This window comes from Schistocerca piceifrons, chromosome X (genome assembly GCF_021461385.2).
Source record: "Schistocerca piceifrons isolate TAMUIC-IGC-003096 chromosome X, iqSchPice1.1, whole genome shotgun sequence".
Classification (NCBI taxonomy): Eukaryota; Metazoa; Arthropoda; class Insecta; order Orthoptera; family Acrididae; genus Schistocerca; species Schistocerca piceifrons.
The window spans coordinates 593,490,772-593,509,225 of record NC_060149.1 but is presented as its reverse complement, the minus strand read 5'-3'; the positions used below and the strand labels follow the sequence as shown (position 1 = coordinate 593,509,225).

The following is an 18,454-nucleotide window of genomic DNA, read 5'->3' as shown; positions in this document are numbered from 1 at the left end:
CAGACCTTTGTTGTCTCACTTAAAGGATGCCTTAAGGATGCTGCATTCTCAGATATCTATACAACAATTCAAGCAAAATCACTTTAATATTTTTTATTACAAATAAGCAGATTGTCAATATTTAACTTTGAATTCACAACAGTGTCGCAAGTGAAGGGTGACATGCAAACAGTCAATGTCTTTTGCTGTATACAAGGTCCATGCAAGCACTCGATATGGATCACACGTCACTGCTATCGAAGTGCTCTCTGCTGGGCTCGGTCTAGTCTTGTGCTACTAATGTCCATTTAGTACTGTGCCAATCTGTGAGTCCCGGTCTGGTACTGTGTGCTCCGAGGCTGGCAGCAGTGGCGCTTATATTCACTTCGTCTAGAAGCCGCTCCTATCGTGGTGACGTTCTAGTCAGCGTGCTATTGGCTGACGTCGTCTCACAGCCTTCTCTTCTCTTGCGTTCTTTGTCTTCATGCTGACGCTTGTGAATATGCCGGAACATTCCTCCCCCCCCTCCCCCCCCCCCCCAAAGCGACGGCCAGTCGTCGTGTAGGCAGTGCGACCACAGTGGGGGATGCAGGAGCGTGGGAGCGTCGCTGGACCAGAAGCTGTGGCTGCAAGGAACATCAAGCTTCTGGTCGTACCCCGCCATCCAGTCTTCGCTCTGGCGGAAACGTCCTCTAGAAAACGACCAGAAGGGTGTGCGTCCAACTCCTGCTGCCATGAAGCAGATGAAGAAGGCGGCGACTGCTGCGGTGTGGGCGGGTCCAGCTCCATGGGTAGGACGAGAGGAGGTGGAGAAGGCGAAGACTCCGTCTCCATGTGGTCGTCCTACGGTGTCATGAGGACACCCTCTGGCGGCTGCTGTGGCCGTGTCATTCTCTGGATCAGTGAATCTGGGGGAAGAGAGACTGAAAGATCATCATGCACATGACAGAGGCGAAGTTGATTTTGATGACGTTGCAAGTCATTTGGACCTGGAATATGATATATGCAAGCGCCAGGTCGACGAACTACAAGAATCGCACCTTTCTGTTCAGTGAGACTATGCCGATGGGCAAAGTATCGGCGCACTACAGAGTTCATTACGCTGTGTTAGGAACGAGGCCAAGATGTGCGAATGTATGTTAACAAAACGTTCAAATCTGAATCACATTCCGTGACCTGTACAATTTTCTTATAGTTCAATGGAAAAGACTGAAGCAATTCAGAATTCTGAACATCGATGTGACGACAAGATGCAGCAGAAACGTCAAAGTCTGTATCTGGCCCAATCGGAAGACATGAAAGTGCATCTGCATTACAATGTTGAGCTGTCAGACGGTACACAATCTCGTACTGGTATTGAGATAATAAAAAAGCCCATCTTTGCAATTTTTGGACAGTTCGTAAAGGAATTAGTTTTGTCGGATGAAACAAGGACTGCAAAGGCTTGTGATCCGTTACTAAGTGGAATTTTCTGCCATACAAATAGTGGTGAAATTTGGTGACACCATACACAATAGCCAAAGCTTCTTTTTCAATTTGTGGATAATTACACTGAACTTTGAACAACACTTTTGATGCAAAAGTGATAGGCTAGTCTTTATCACCAATTCTGTGCGAAAGCACTGCACCGATTCCGTAAGAGGAAGCGCTAACTTGGAATACAACTGGCTTCTCAGGATCAAAGTGAGCTAAGCATCGATCACTGAGCAATGCGTCTTTAAGTTTTTGAAAAGTTACTTGGCACTCATCTGTCCAAACAAAGGGGAAATTCTTGTGACGCAAGCGATGCAATAGAGCTGCGATTTGTGCCGCATTCGGTATGAACAGAGCACAATAGTTCATTTTCCCTAAAACTGACTGCAATTCTGTCATATTGCGAGGAATTGGCAAGTCTCGTATGGCTAACAAATGAGATTGAAGAGGATGTACACCTTGACTGTCTATGACATGACCAAGATACTGCAACTCAGATTAGCCGGCCGCGGTGGTCTCGTGGTTCTAGGCGCGCAGTTCGGAACCGTGCGACTGTTACGGTCGCAGGTTCGAATCCTGCCTCGGGCATGGATGTGTGTGATGTCCTTAGGTTAGTTAGGTTTAAGTAGTTCTAAGTTCTAGGGGACTGCTGACCACAGCTGTTAAGTCCCATAGTGCTCAGAGCCATTTGAACCATTTTTGAACCAACTCAGGTTAAAAAAAAATCACACTTTTCCAGTCTACACTTTAGTCCTGCATCACATAACACACTAAACAAAGCACGTAAAATTGCACTATGTTCTTCAGGTATACGACATGCTACTACAAAATCGTCCAAATAGTTTGAACAGTTTGGCACTTGTGCAGTCAGCTGTTCCAAATACCGTTGGAAAATGGCGGGTGGGGAAGCACTACCAAAAGGCAAACGTAAATATTTAAACAAGCTCAAATGAGTATTTACTACACACAATTTTTGAGATTCTTCATTTAGTGGGATTTGAAGATTTGCGTCGAGCAAACCAATTTTTGAAAAGTAGCGTCCAGCGCCTAATTTGTCCATGAGATCCTCTGGGCGTGGCAATGGATAAGTATCAATGACAGTTTGTGGGTTGACTGTAGACTTAAAGTCAACACAGAGGCGAATGCGACCTGAAGGTTTGAGGAGCAAAACCAGTGGACTTGCCCACTGACTAGCTGACAGCGGCGCAGTAACTCCGCTATCTTGCAATTCTTTAAGTTCAGCAGTGACTTTGTCCCATGATGCAATGGGAACAGTTCTGGCCCGGCAAAATTTCGGCTGAGCATTGTCTTTCACCGTAATACGTGCAACAAAACTGTTAACCTTGCGTAAACCTTCAGAAAAGAGTTCCGGGAATTCTTTTAGCTACACTCTCCTTTGGCTTGAATGCAGACACTGACAATACATTGTCCTGAATGTTAAAGCCAAACAAATCAAATGTATCAAGACCAAATATGTTCTCACAATCACGTGATTGTAGCACTATAAACGTCACTGTTAGCGTATGCGAGCGATACATGGCAGGCAAAGTACATGTTCCGAGAACAGGAATGTCTCGTCCATTATAAGCCATCAGTTGCGTGCTAGTTTTAGACAGGCGTGGGGAGCCTAACAGATCAGATGTGTGACGATTTAGCTATGTGACAGAGGCACCTGTGCCGCGTGGGAGTAGCCGAGCGGTCTGGGGCGCTGCAGTCGTGGACTGTGTGGCTGGTACCGGTGGAGGTTCGAGTCCTCCCTCGGGCATGGGTGTGTGTGTTTGTCCTTAGGATAATTTAGGTTAAGTAGTGTATAAGCTTAGGGACTGATGACCTTAGCAGTTAAGTCTCATAAGATTTCACACACATTTGAACAGAGGCACCTGTCTCCAACTCAAATTTCTCACGTTTCCCACAAATAAGTAATTGAACAAAAAGTTTGTTTGGCTGGTGTATCACTGAAGAACTACATGCTTTCCTGTTGCAGACTTAGAAAATACTGCAGTAATGACATGGGTGTTGTGACTAAATTTTTGTGAGTGGGCCGAATTCTTATGTTTGTTCTGTTGCAAACATACGGATTGTACACTCGATAGCAAAAAAAGTGGGTCATGCCTGAATTCCAACGTGTAGGCTGCTGCAACCAACATAGTATATTTGTGTTGCACATCGTCGCAACCCTCCACAGTACAGTCGTTGTAAGATACACAATGGGTACCACTAGAGACTACTAAAGAACACCGGTCTTTGTGACAGTCCATCCAGATGTAAAGTAACACCACGATAATACATAAGAGATCAGACAGTCCTTAACGTTTGTAAGCTAAACTTAATTACAATAAGTGACATTTCAAACGTTATAGGACAACTAATTTTCTCACATAAATCGTTCAGTAATCCTTAGGCACAATTAAATATTTGAGACAGTATATGGATTTATAAAGTTGTATGACAATTGGAAACAAGTTCTTTGCTGTCTAAAAGGTTTACCCAGCACATACTGAACGTCGTTCAACGTTCAACGGGGAGTGGTTTCGCATCAACTTTATGTAATACTAAGCAGTTAAAAGAAAACGTGATTAACAGCGGCAAGCACTCTACGGAAATCCCATCATTAACAGCGAATCACAAGTAATATCATTGTTCAAATTACTCGTCAACAGTTACTTGTACACAAAGTTGTACTTTAAATGTCTTCGTTCTGGATCCGGATGCAAACCCAGAACGTAAAGCCATTGTTAACCAAGCAAAGCTTTGTGCCTTATCGAGGCTCGATCACTAAGCAGAAACAGACGTCAAATATTGACGTTTGCACCAGTATCAGTTATCAATTCTCAACTTAACGTAAATGACGATAATGTTTGTACGAAACCAGGAACCCTAACATGACAATTACCTTCTTGGTAATTAACCTCGAAAGACGTTGTATATTTTTGGATTGTCAAGGAACAAAGGATGCACATGTTTAAAATTGAAATGCCATCATGTAATGCTGGTGACAAGGATGCGAAACCAGCACCTAATCGGATTGTTGAATACGTACGTAAAACCAGAATGTAGATATCACAGTTTGTCACCAGTAGTGAGGTTGGAACCTTAAATGACGACTGAAGTTGTATTGCCCGACCGGGATTCGAACCCGGCGCCTACCGCCGTCGTTGTCTAGCCAGGAACAGACGAGAAATGTCCAATGTTGGTCCACCATTAGCGAGATGTGCACACGCTTAACTAGAAATAAGGCGACGGAAACGTCTATGCTGACTGAGAGTCGAATGCCACACACATGGTTATGAAGACACGTTAATAATCAAATTCTTATTCACTAGTAGCTAGGAGTAGCATGTTTAGTTGCAAACCTTAAGGCCTTTCTCATCCCTAGTATCATGTTGCCTAATATCTGCGATATCATGGTGTTAATTTACAAGTGGATTGACTGCCGTAAAGAGCAATGTTCTCTAGTAGTCGTGTATCATTGAGATGTAAATGAAGTGCCTCAGCAGAAAGTAATTTCCGTCGTGTTTCAGAGACACTGAGTACATGTCATAAGTGCACAAAACGTATATTATATACTACGCGTATACTGTTATTTGGAGAAGCTGCTTACTTTTACATTCCGCTTAGTAGTTGTGGTTGAATACACGTTTTCTTAAGGCTGCATCTAATGCAGAGCGCTTACAAGAAAGAATAGTTTCCTGCGTCATGCTATTGCTAGCTAGGTGGAATATTTTGTGGTAGCTATGTTTAAAATGAATGTATTTTTGAACGTATTGTTCGTCAAATATTTGAATGAATCGTCAACTGTAGGTGTACCTGCACATGTTATAGCATAATAGCTGTAGCTGCGCTGGTTTACCTACGGACTTGGGTAGGTTAGGTGTAACTTTTGATCCTTCAAGGGGTGATCGTGGCCTTGCGGCCCGGGTATGTATTAGCCGCGGCTCGCGAGCTACGGGCCAGCCAGGCTGGCGGAGGCGAGACGGAAATGAGCGAGCTGGCTGTGGCGCTGGTGGACAAACAGCCCGGTATGAGCCAGCACGGTTGCGCCGCATGCCTCTGCCGCTCCGTTTGACGTAAATATGTCTACCTCATCTCCTGGCATCAGTATAAGAGCGGCAAGCAGAAATACACATCAGGCTGTCTGCCGTAATGGCTCACTGGGGGAGGTCTATTCGAGATAGAGTCTTCGCTCTCATTGAAGAAGGAGGATGTTCCATCAGAGAAGCTGGCAGACGGTATGGCGTACCACATACCACTGCAACGATATGGTGGAGGATCTGCCTTGAAAGAGGCACCACCAACAGGGCTCCTGGCTCAGGCAGGAAGAGAGTGAGCTCACAGCAGGAAGACAGGGACGTAGTGTCTAGGAGGAGAGAAAATCCCTTTCTGAACGTGAAGCAGTTGCGGTGGGAGACCAACTTCCCCGGCTCCAGTGACACGATTCGCCGAAGGCTGAGGGACATTGGACTGCATGCACGACGATCCGCCGTGAAACAAGAGCTCAGCAAAGACAACGTGTTATACCGCCTAGCATTTGCGGAGCTCCATGAGGGCGTCGTGGGACAACGTCATTTTCACTTATGAGAAGGTGTTTTCCACCAGTAACGACGGTCCACGAATCGCTTACAGGCCGCAAGGGACTCACCATCGACGCGAATAGGTAACCACGACGAGAAAAAGTGGCCAGCTATCTGTTACCTGCTGGGGTTGGATTTCTGCGAGAGGGGCGGGAATTCTTCACAGGATAGAAGGAACTCTGGACAGCGTGCATTATGCCCACATATTGGAAAATGTGATGTTTCCGTCAGTGCGAATGCTGTACGCAGAAGGGGACGTCACATTGCAAGAGGACCATTCTCCCATTCACAAGTCTGCATTTGTTCAGCAGCGGCTCTCCACTATTGGCGTCAACGTGATGGACTGGCCGCCACGGGCGGCTGATATGAACCCCATGGAAAACATGTGGGCTGAGGTCGCCAGAATATTAACAGAGAACTGGCCACTAAACCAACAAACTACTGCGGACGCTCTTTGGAACTGCGTCCTGGAAGCCTGGGAGGAAGTTGCTTCTTCAGGCTGTTACGTCCGACGGCTTATACATTCTATGCCAAGACGCACGACAGAAGTACAAAATAATGAAGGATTCTGGATAAAATATTAGAGTCCTTAAAATGTTTTGTTATGTCTTCTTTTTCGTCATTTTTCCTCATTGGGAGCTAGTGGAAGATCGCGTGGCAACAGAAAAGATACAGTATGGGTTAGTTTTCCTTTGAGTTGGCTTTTTAATTCAAGTGGGTTTCTTTTCAATATACAGTTTGTTAAATATTCTATTCTGATTTCATTTATACCCTGTCTAGATATTTACAAACTAATCACCGTAGATGGACTCTGTCACAGTAGTTTTTGTTATTTCAAACAGATCTCTCTCTTTTCCTCCATCCATGAATACACCCTCCGTCCTCCACATAATGCGCAATACGCAAACGATTTAATATTATGTTTACTCGTTGCTAATATCTCCTCTGTTCTCCCTCACACTCACTCTCTCTCTGACACTATCGCCGCAAGTGCCCTTCTATTCCATCCCCCAAAACTTTATAAACAAATCTAGCGGTTTAAATTGACGCTTCACTTTCTCTTTTAATTGCTGCTGTCTTTACTTTCTACCATTCCTCTCAACACCTATGAAACCGTATTCTTTGATCTCCCCTTCCCTATAAGCCATTCTTCGTTCTGAAAACAGTCCTTCCTTATCTCTCGGTCCTAAGATAAAACGAACTGTGGCACACATCTAAATAAGCAATACTTTGCAAGCATTTCACGCTTATATTTTGCACTTCAGCACTTCTATCCATTCCCAGATCCCGCCCTCCTACCTGTTACCCGTCCCTTGACATCTGCATCTACATCTAAATGAATACTCTGCAATTCATAATTATGTGCTTGGCAGGGGGTTCTTTGGTCTGGTAGATTAATCTTGTATTGATGTCTAAAACGTGTAGGTTCACATCTCACGTCAGGTGTAGATTTGTAACACACACAAGTAACTCTCCTGCATCCCTAGTAACGCCAAGTGCAGAACGCCAGTAAGCTCCGTAGTTCAATATCCGCAGTAAAGATAACATCCATTCGCTGCCGACTGGGGCAGAGCGGCATTCGTTTGAGCTGTTACAGATGGAGAAACCCAGGAAGGCAGAGACTCTGTCACCAGCAAGCCGTCGTAAACTAGAAAACGTAATTCATTTAATGAACCAATGGCCATGTAAGTTCACAAGGCTCTTACTTTATTTGAAACTGAGACGTTGAAAATTGTGGTGCTGGACTGGGATTCGAATTTGATTTCACTGTGTTCCCCAATATTGCAAACTCTTCTAGGCCTCCTCGAAAGGCACATATCTGGTTTCTAATCCTGATCAGTACAAAATATTCATTATTTCATTTCAAGCCCTAACATGTGCACTCCGAACTACTAGTGAAAAATAGTTGCATTTTCAACGTCTCTTTGTGCGTTGTCAGCTGTAAGGTGTTGGTTTCAACTCACAGCCACATGATGAGCTTTTTATCAAACGTTTCCTTACATCTTTTCAAGTTCAAACATTCTTCTCCATCCTACTGGCGAAAACGGATTTGGGTTTGACGTTGTGTTCGTTGTGATCAACAACGACGATATGTTGTGGATTCAACTTCTAGCCAGCAGAGTATTTCCATCACATCATTGGAAGTACAAACATGCCACTCCTAGCTATTATTGGAAAAGAATTTGATAGTTAAAGTGTCTTCATGACCATGTGTGCGGGATCTGAATTCCATCCAGCACAGAACTTTTCGTCGCGTGATGTCTAGCTAAACACGCGCACATCTCGCTACTGGTGAACCAACAATAGCTATTTATCGTCTGTTCCTGGCTAGAAAACGACGGCGCTAGATGCTGGGTTCGAATCCCAGTCAGGCAAAAACAATTCTATCGTCATTTAATGTTCCAACATCTCGCTATTGGTGAAAACATTTGATATTTAACTTCTGATTTTACGCACTTCGTTAACAACCCGATTAGGTGCTGGGTTCGCATCCCTGTCACAAGCTTTACATGATGGCATTTCAATTTTAAACATGAGCGTACTTTGTTCCTTGTGAATGACACCATATTAAACGTCGCTGGGGGTAGTTCCCAGGAAGGTAACTGTTATGACAGGATTCCCAGTTCAGTACAAACATTTTCGTCATTTATTTTCAGGATCTGAATTGATAACTGATACTGGTGCAAACGTCTATACTTCACGTCTGTTTATGCCTAGTGATCGGGTCTCAATAAGGCACAAACAAGGCTTAGCTTAGTTAGCAATGACTATAGGTGCTGGGTTTGAATCCAGGTCCAGAACGACGACGTTGGTCATGTCATTTAAAGTTCAAATTTGTGTATACGTAGCTGTTGATGTATTATGAGAACAATGATATTACTGGTGATTTGCTGTTAATGTTGAGATTTCCGTAGAGTGCTTTTTGCCGTTAATCGCGTTTTTTTACTGGTTCCATAGCCACTCGCCGTTGAGCGACCTTCAGCACGTGGATGGAAAAACCTTTTCGAGAGCGGAAAACTTTTTTCCAATTGCCTTACAGCTTTGTAACTCCATATATTGTCTCAAGTATTTAATTTTGACTAAGGATTACTGTACGATATATGTAAAATAATCCGTTTTCTCAGAACTTTTGGAATGTCACTTGTTGTAATTAAGGTTAGTTTATGAGTGTTATGGGGTGTCTCACCGCTAAGAACGTGTTTTCTAATATGTTTTGTATGACGATATTAGTTGAAGCTTAGAATGACTGCCATAAAGACCTTTGGTCTCTAGTAGTCTCTTGCGGTACTCATTGTGTGTAGTCAAACGACTGTACCCCACGGGGTTTTGTTGTTTAGAGGACCTGCAACACAGCTACGTTATGTTGGTTGTATTCGGCAGTGACCCACTTTTTTTGTTGTCAAGTGTACATGTCCTTTCCTACCAGAAGTATAAAACTGAGTTTGTCGGGAGGGGCAGTCTTGGCGTTTGTGTCATGAGTAACACCTAGAGAAAGATTTAATTCTCTTTGCTTGTGTAGCAGCCTGTGTAGCGAACTGCTTACATGATGTAGAAGGCTGCGTACTCGGCGTGGCGAGCTGCTGCCGCCGCCGAATGAGCCGATCGCAACTAAGGGATTCAACACGAAAATAGCTGTCCGCTCAAATGTATGAACCGACAAGGAACCGGAATCGTGCTTATCCAGTATTTGTCCTACCTGCTGAAATGAAGGATCGGACAGTTGCAAAATTTGTTCTCTGACATCAGGTACATTGTAAGCGATTGCATCACGCAACATAGCATCTGAATTTAAAGCACCGCAAGCACATTTGAATTTGCATTTCCTTGTCATACCCCGCAAATCTGTTACTCACTCGCAATAAGTTTGTTCTGACCGTTTTCTGCAATTAAAGAATTGATACCTAGCAGCTACCACATTCACCTGTTGGCCATAATAGTTAGTTAGTGACGCTATCACTTGGTCGTAAGCAAGTTCACTCGGAGTGGCGTTAGGGAAAAGTTTGGTGATGAGGCGGTTCAAAATAGTTCAAATGGCTCTAAGCAGTATGGGACTTAACATCTGAGGTCAACAGTCCCCTAGAACTTAGAACTACTTAAACCTAAGGACATTACACACATCCATGCCCGAGGCAGGATTCGGACCTGCGACCGTAGCGGTCGCGCGGTTCCAGGCTGAAACGCCTAGAAACGCTAGACCGCACCAGCCGGCGGTGATGAGGCGGAACACTGCATTTGCTGCAATGGATAATAGATGCGCAAGTTTCATAGTACCTCGTACGTTGTGAGCTAGGAGGTGCGCCTCAAACTGTGACAACCATTCGAGCCATTCCTCTTCTTGTTCACTAAACTGTCGAAATAGTGCTATAGCAGCTGTTGTAGGCGGTGCTTGTTTAGTCGGGCAAACAGCATTGGCCAGTAGCTGCCGCAGTGAGGTGAGTTACATGGAGATCTGTTGCGTCTGGAACTGAAACATCTGCATTAGCTGTGTAGCATCTAACGCTTGCGGCTGTGGCACCTGAGCAGGGGGCGCGGTAGGTGGCGTGGGCATGTTGCAAGTGACAAATGCAACGAACAGACAAAGCAAGCAAGCAAAATAAAAGCAAAGAAAATTGCTGCAATGCCCACCCGAAAACACTGATTAGGAAAAACGACAAGAAACTGTTAAAGCAAGCCGGCCGGAGTGGCCGAGCGGTTCTAGGCGCTACAGTCTGGACCCGCGCGACCGTACGGTCGCAGGTTCGAATCCTGCCTCGGGCATGGATGTGTGTGATGTCCTTAGGGTAGTTAGGTTTAAGTAGTTCTAAGTTCTAGTGGACTGATGACCTTAAAAGTTAAGTCCCATAGTGCTCAGAGCCATTTTTTTGCTAAAGCAAATAAGCGCCCCTGCAAAGAAAAGAGAGAGTTAAGGTGCCAGCAAACAAAAAATTCTATGGCGCAGAGTTCGTTGGTAAGTCCTCGTCCCCAAACGTGGGGTCCTGCGCACTCTTCGCTTATAGGGTGCCTAAAGGATGCTGCGTTCTCGGATAGCTATACAATAATTCAAACAAAATCGCATTAATAGTTTTTGTTACAAATAAGCAGATTGACAATATTTAACTTCGAATTTAGAACGGTGTCGCAAACGATGGGCAACATGCAAACAGTCAATGTGTTTTGCTGTATACAACGTCCATGTAAGCAACTGATATGGATCACACATCAGTGCTATTGTAGTGCTCTCTGCTAGGCCAGATCTAGTCTTGTGCTACTAATGTCTGTCCAGTACTGTGCGAATACTGTGCCAATCTGCGAGTCCCAGTCTGCTACCCCGCGCTCTGAGGCTGTTTTTTTCTTTCTTTATTGTTATTTTAAAACCTGTACAATAGGCAGGCTGTCAGCAGCATTCTACGCTGCTCTTCAGCCATAGAACAGACAATGAGAAAACAACAGAAAGAATACACATAAGTTACATAACGGTGGGTAATAAAACAGTAGACACATAAAGACAAACACAGAGCCGTTCACACTCGATGAAAATCCACACTACAAACTGTTGACACGACGCACAAACACTGAAGATGTCGATGGCACAGGTGAACGATGGAGTGTGACGGTGAACACTGAACACTAAACACGACGGCACACACGAGACACTAATGGCGATTATCTCCGGCGTGCGAATGTCCACATAGCGTGTGCAAGACTGGGGACCTGCCAAAGGGGAAGAAGGGTGAGGGGGGGGGGGGAGAGGGGAGAACAAATATGCCAAAGGCTGAGGAGATGGGAGGAGGAGTAGAGGGACAGGGGAGGGGAAGCCCAGGGGAGGAGTGGGGAGAAATGGAGGAGGGAGGGAAGGGGGAGAGAAGGGAGGGAGGGTGACCAAAGGAACAAACACAGGAAAAGGGAGGGAGGATCAAAGTTGGTAGGAGGGGTAGATGGAGGGGAGGAGGGCATCATCAAGGAGGGGGAGTTGGCGGAAGCCACCATGGGAGAGGGTAAGGAGGGTGGAGAGATGGAGAGCAGGTGGGACATGGGAATACAGGCGTGGCAGTGGGCGGGGGTGGGAGAGGGTGGGGAGACAAGTGGGTGAGGAGGGTCGAGTTTTTGAGTTTTTGGGAGGTGTAGAGGATCCGTATCCTTTCAAGGAAAACTAGGAGGTGAGGGAATGGAATGAGGTCGTACAGGATCCACGTGGAGGAGGGGAGACAGATGCGATAGGCGAGGCGGAGAGCATGGCGTTCAAGGATCTGAAGGGATTTGTAAAAGGTAGGGGGGGGGGAGGCGGAGATCCAGGCAGGATGGGCGTAGCAGAGGATAGAGCGGATGAGGGATTTATAGGTGTGGAGGATGGTGGAGGGGTCCAGACCCCACGTACGGCCGGAAAGGAGCTTGAGGAGACGGATTCGGGAGCGTGCCTTGGCTTGGATTGTCCGGAGATGGGGGGTCCAGGAGAGGCGACGGTCGAGGGTGACGCCAAGGTACTTCAGGGTGGGGGTGAGGGCGATAGGACGGCCATAGATGGTTAGATAGAAATCAAGGAGGCGGAAGGAAGGGGTGGTTTTGCCTACAATGATCGGCTGGGTTTTGGAGGGATTGACCTTGAGCAACCACTGGTTGCACCAAGCGGTGAACTCTGAGGCTGGCAGGAACGGCGCTTATATTCACTTCATCTAGGTGCCCTCCCTATCGTGGTGACAGCCTAATCAGCGTACTATTGGCTGACGTTGTCTCACAGCCTTCTCTTCTCTTGCGTTCGTTGTCTTCGTGCTGGCGCTTGTGGGTATGCCAGAACAATATTGGCATTGCTGACCGCAGCGCCGTATTCTTCCTGTTCGCATATCTCTGTATTTGAATACACATGCCTATACCAGTTTCTTTGATGTTTCAGTGTAAATTAGATCCACATGGACTAAACAAATTGAGTTTCCCCAAAGAGGGGTGTTCATGTGGATAATACTAAAATGAGTAGTACCACAAGTGGACGCTGGACTTGAAGTTCAGTACCAAGGCCCCTTTCTTGGTGTTGTTGTTGAAGGGATATATATGTCTACCCTTTCCTGTCTTCTTTTATTCTCTTCTTAAATTATACCATACATTTATGATTCCCAGCTTCCAAATTCCTGTATTTTTCTTTAAAAAACAAGTGTAAATGCTGTAAGTAAATAAAAGATAACATTAAAGTGCAGACAAAATAAATCCATGAAGTCCCACCTCTATGTGGTGCTGCATGGGCAACGGTGCCCATGGCCTCAACTGTGTAGCACAATTTTGCTGCATTGTGGTGGCCATGGGTACTGGTTAAGAGGTCACTGTCGAACACTGCAGCCTACATAAAGTAATAAAATGGCAGGCCCCAGTAGTCATAACGCAGCTTGAAAAAAATGCAGCTTGTACCTTCACTGACTTTACCAACATTAATATAGCCAATATCATGTCAGTTAAATTAGTTCAGTCATTAACTATAGTGCTTTTAATATAAGTTGTGACTTTTTACAGTTCAGTACAGAGCAAATGGAGGAAGTGTAGTTGCCAGCGTGCACCAGCAGGTAACGATAATGCCAGAACTCGTCGCAGAACAGGGCAGGCTCGCTGGACTGCACGAACAGCAAGGTGCAAAAGCTAGCTGATGTGCAATCTTTCTCAAATGACTTTAAAGAAACTATTTAGTTAAAAGCTCTTCTTCTCATACATCTTGTAGCTTCGTTTGTCAGCTTCATGATGGATTGCCCGTAATTCGTTAATGGTTATAGTTCTTCTAATATTTCAGTATTAGGTAAACTATGGCAAGAAACTCTTAAAGTTTGGAGTGAAAAATAGGAGTTGCTAAGAATTTGCGTTTGGTGCGTGTTGGGACATATGTTGCTGTATATGAAATGCAGATAATATTGAATTATTCATTAAACGTGGAAGGATATTGCTATGTGTCTCCAATACTGAGAAAATAGAATGTATGTAGAGCATTCCATCATGAACGCGTGTGCCAGCAAAAAACCAGAACGAAATATTCAAAAATCCGTTTTGAGGTATCGATATTCAAGCAACAACAGAGTTTTTCAATGAAATAACGTAATTTTTAAGGGCCATCAGTAGCTGGTGAAACGAGAACTACAGTAGGTTTTGCAGCAATATCAGTGAAGAAGTTACATATTTAATTTCATATTGAGAATGGGCTTTTTCATAAACTACTGACTTGTCTTACCCTCAGTTGCTAGTTTAGCAATACACTGTTTCAGGATTCTGTCGCAATTTCACTGTATTAGAAAGTTAGTGCGATGAATATTTGTAAACTCCACCGTGTTCTGGCAAAATAAGCAGGATTTTGGAATATATACTGTGTTCAAACACTACGAATTACATCGGAGCAAACCATTTATTGACAGCACAGGATTAGGAAATGTCGTTCTTATGAAACACAACAAGCTCTTTATTCTCGCGAAGTAATGTGTGCTGTCGACAGCGGATGACAAACTGAGTCCATATTTTTAGGTTTCCAGAAGGCTTTTTTGAAACCGTTCCTCTTGAGAGACTTCTAATCATGTTGCATGCCTATGGAGTATCACACCAGTTGTGCGATTGGATTCGTTAATTCCTGTCAGTAAGGTCACAGTTCGAAGTAACTGATGGAAAGTCATCGAGTAAAATAGAAGTAATATCTGGCGTTCCCCAAGGAAATGTTACAGCCCCTCTGCTGTTCCTGATCCAGATAAACGACGTAGGAGACATCCTGAGCAGCCCTCATAGATTGTTTGCATATGATGCTGTCATTTATCTCTTGTAAAGTCATCGACTGATCAAAACCATTTGAAAAATGATTTAGGCAAGATATTTTTATGGTGACAAAAGTGGTAATTGACTGTAAATAGTGAAAAGTGTGAAATCATCCACGTGAGTAGTAAAAAAAAATCTCTAAACTCCGGTTGCACAATAAATCACTAAATATTTAGCGATTACAATTACAAATAACTTACATTGGAATGATCGCATAGGTAATGTAGTGGGAAAAGCAAACCAAAGACTGCGATTTATTGACAGAACATTTAGAAAATACAGCAGGTCTACTAAAGAGACTGCTTTCCGCACACTTGTCTGCCCTCATCCGGAGTATTGCTGTGTGGTGTGGTATCCACATCTGATGAAAGTGATAGAGGACATCGAAAAGTTTCAAAGAAGGGCAGCTTCTTTTGTATTACCGCGAAATAGGGGAGAGAGTGCCACGGATATGATACTTGAATTGGGTGGAAATCATTTTTAAAGGATCGTATCAAGAAATTACAATCAACAACTATCTCCTGCGAGTGCGAAAATATTCTGTTGGTATCTACCTACATAGGGAGAAATGAGGAATCAGACCTCGTACAGACAGACTTCAGCGCTCGTTTTTGCCGCATTCCATTCAAGAGTGGAACCGTAAAGAAGTAACTTAAAGGTGTTTCGATGCACGTTCTGCCAGGCACTTAGTTGTGAATTGCAGTGTAATCATGCAGATGCAGATGTTGATGTAGATTTTTAAGATGGCAACAAGAGAGGTTACATATTACTCAAAACTCGTCACAGTCCTTCATGAATCCATGTCGCCACAACTACCTTCTTGGCATGGCTGACAGCTCGAAATCAGTCCTGTGGTTTAACATATGCGATGGCTTGTTTCGCCAGCATTTAAGTCTCACAGAACGTAAACTTCTTGTTGACCTTTACCACATTACTTTTCACCTATGCCCATATATTCTTTGTCGGATTTATATGTGTCTGATACTGAGGAAGCTCGATTAAACTATGCCTTTTAGCATCAGCCATTACATCGACCTCGTAGTGCAGAATTTAGCACTGCAGTTCCATAACTCCGCCTTATACATGCTGAGATCAACTTTATCCAATGGAACATTTTTTGTACCCAGAGCAAAATATTTTCTTGTCTCCATTGCATTGTTGGAGCTTTATCCATCACAACAAAGTGATATGGCGCATTATCTATTACTGTTGTCGAATTTCAAGGAATATTTTGCAGCAGAACATTATCTTCACAGTCGCTGAATATATTCTTGGATGATCACTTTTACTGCGAATCTCGTGTTCAGGACATGCTGCACTGTTATCATTAATACAACATCAACACAAAACACTTGTTCACAGATCCTAACGACTGCAGAACATTTCAGCGCCAGAAAATACCACATTACAACGAGTACTGACGAACTTAGGTGCTACTAACGAGCGACATCACATGGTAGTATATACCCATGGCGTGGCAACAGAGGCGCTTCACCAACCAAACCACTGGCAGCATGGTAGAGCAACGGCATCCCGTCTCCTCTGGTGAGCCAAACGGCAAAAGTCGCAATTAATTTTAATGTAAACAAAAAACATTCGCAAGTTGAATTTGGATGACTATACACTAGAGGTATGTTTCTGTAGCTGATGTGGAAGATGGCGTTGTCATGTATGTTGAAAACAGTCACAAGTTCAAGTCTATTAAAATATTTTGTTATCATCAATTCAGACTGTGGAAGTATGGGAATTTCACCTTGCTGCTACAACATTACATTTATTAAGCCATGTCAATAATTACTGATTAAGCGCAAATATTGATAATAAGCTTTTAATTTTCCTTTGTTATCTAAAAATCAAACATGAGTAAATTATAACCTGTAAGTAATTTTAATCTACACTAAAGTAAAAGAATACCTGTATGACACTAAATACTCTCGACGCACTATGATCTATTAAAGCTGAAGAAAACAGAAAAGAGAATCCTATGAAAAACCATGTGTGTGATCCAGACTGAGGCTGGCTGGAAACTTTGAAGCAACAAAGAAGTCTGCCAGAATGTGGAGAGCATCTCGATGACTATGAGGAAAAGGAGGCTACTATTTATTACACACCTGTTCAGAATGCCCAAAACAAACTATTGAAAGAAATTTTGACTAGCTCTAGAACTAAAAGCCACGATGTGGGTTAAAGAAACTCGGAGAGACCTAGAGAAGACATACTGTGGAAACTCTCGCGTTACAACAGAACATGTTTCGAAACAGAATACAAAGTTTTGGAGGGCTTCAATTTGAAAAAGAAGAACTACAAAGACCAGAAGAACATGGATTTGCAGAACAAAAGCCACAGCGTAGAGACTATATGAAGAAGTATTGGAAACACAGAAAACTTGGCACAAAGAAGACAAAATGGAGTTGTGGCATGATCCTAAGTATTTAATTCATAAATAAATAATTTTTCATTTTATTACATTCATATAATGTGAACTCCCTCCATAGTAAAGAAACCAGCTGTAGCTCTGTAGGAAATTTTTCTACCGATCAGAAAAATAGTACATTTGTAGTCAATATATCTGTATGTAAAGGTACAGTCAATTTTATAAAAAGTGAATAGACATTCAGAACATGAGGAACAAATAGCCATAATACATAATATCCTCAATGACAAGGAATTGTTTGTATAGAAAATACAGTGATTATTGTCTGACAACAGGATATTTCAAAGTTATATCATAGGAATCTGAACTCTAAATTTAAAGTTTTTATGGATAAATTTGTAGCCATAACTAATAACTGTTATCCTATAATGGAAGCTAAAAGTGTGGCAGTCATAAATAAAACATCATATTAGACTTGTATTCAGAAAATATAGAAATCTCCATATAATCTTTGCAACTGAAAGGCCATTTAAATATAATTCAGTTCCTGTTGTTTAAGAAATCAGCCAGCAGACGTCAAACATTTATTTACTGTAATACTGCAAAACAGGTACACCCATGTCAAAATAAAATAATTAGTAAATGCCAGTAGTAATGCAGTGTATGATATTATCTGAAGGTCACTGATAAGATAAGGAGTTCTGGTATCACGCTACACACGAGAGTGGGTATTGTATTACAGCTGAGGCAATTGGGTGAGGTATATGCAAGGTCACCCCCTTCCCCTCCCCCAGGCTTTCCCACACATCTGACAAGGTCCTCCGGTTCAGGCTACACAATTGCACAAGTTACATTCAAATCCCAATTCCAACCCCCCCCCCCCCACCCCCCCCCCCACGCGACCCCAGGTCTGCCCACATACTTGGGATACTACCAGTTCTAGAAACAAATTAACTTGGGTATCAGTTTATGTATCTTGCCTACATAACCTCATTTCTTTCTCGGCAAACAGGAAGGCTTGAAGAAGGTGGGAAATCTGTGGACCAATAGGAATCAAGCTTCCCTCTCCCCCATTTTACATTAATAATCCATTTTTGCGTGAGTCTCCCTCATTTCACAGTGAAAGAATGAAGTGCCAGCAGCGACCAGACAACACCAGCAGGCTGAATAAGACGAATAAGACCATTCATTATTATTATAAATACCTATATATTTATTTACACTTATAGTTTGTTATTTTTTTCCTGTAGCACAGCACACCCCTGATCAGATACCAGCAGAATTGTTGGATAGGACACACACATACTTG

At 43.4% G+C, this 18,454-nt stretch overlaps 1 protein-coding gene across 1 annotated transcript in view; it reads right to left on the bottom strand.

Moving 5' to 3' along the window:
• Positions 1-18,454, bottom strand: part of LOC124722103 (solute carrier family 41 member 1-like) — a 166,082-nt gene that overhangs the window by 115,863 nt on the left and 31,765 nt on the right. The window lies entirely within an intron of this gene.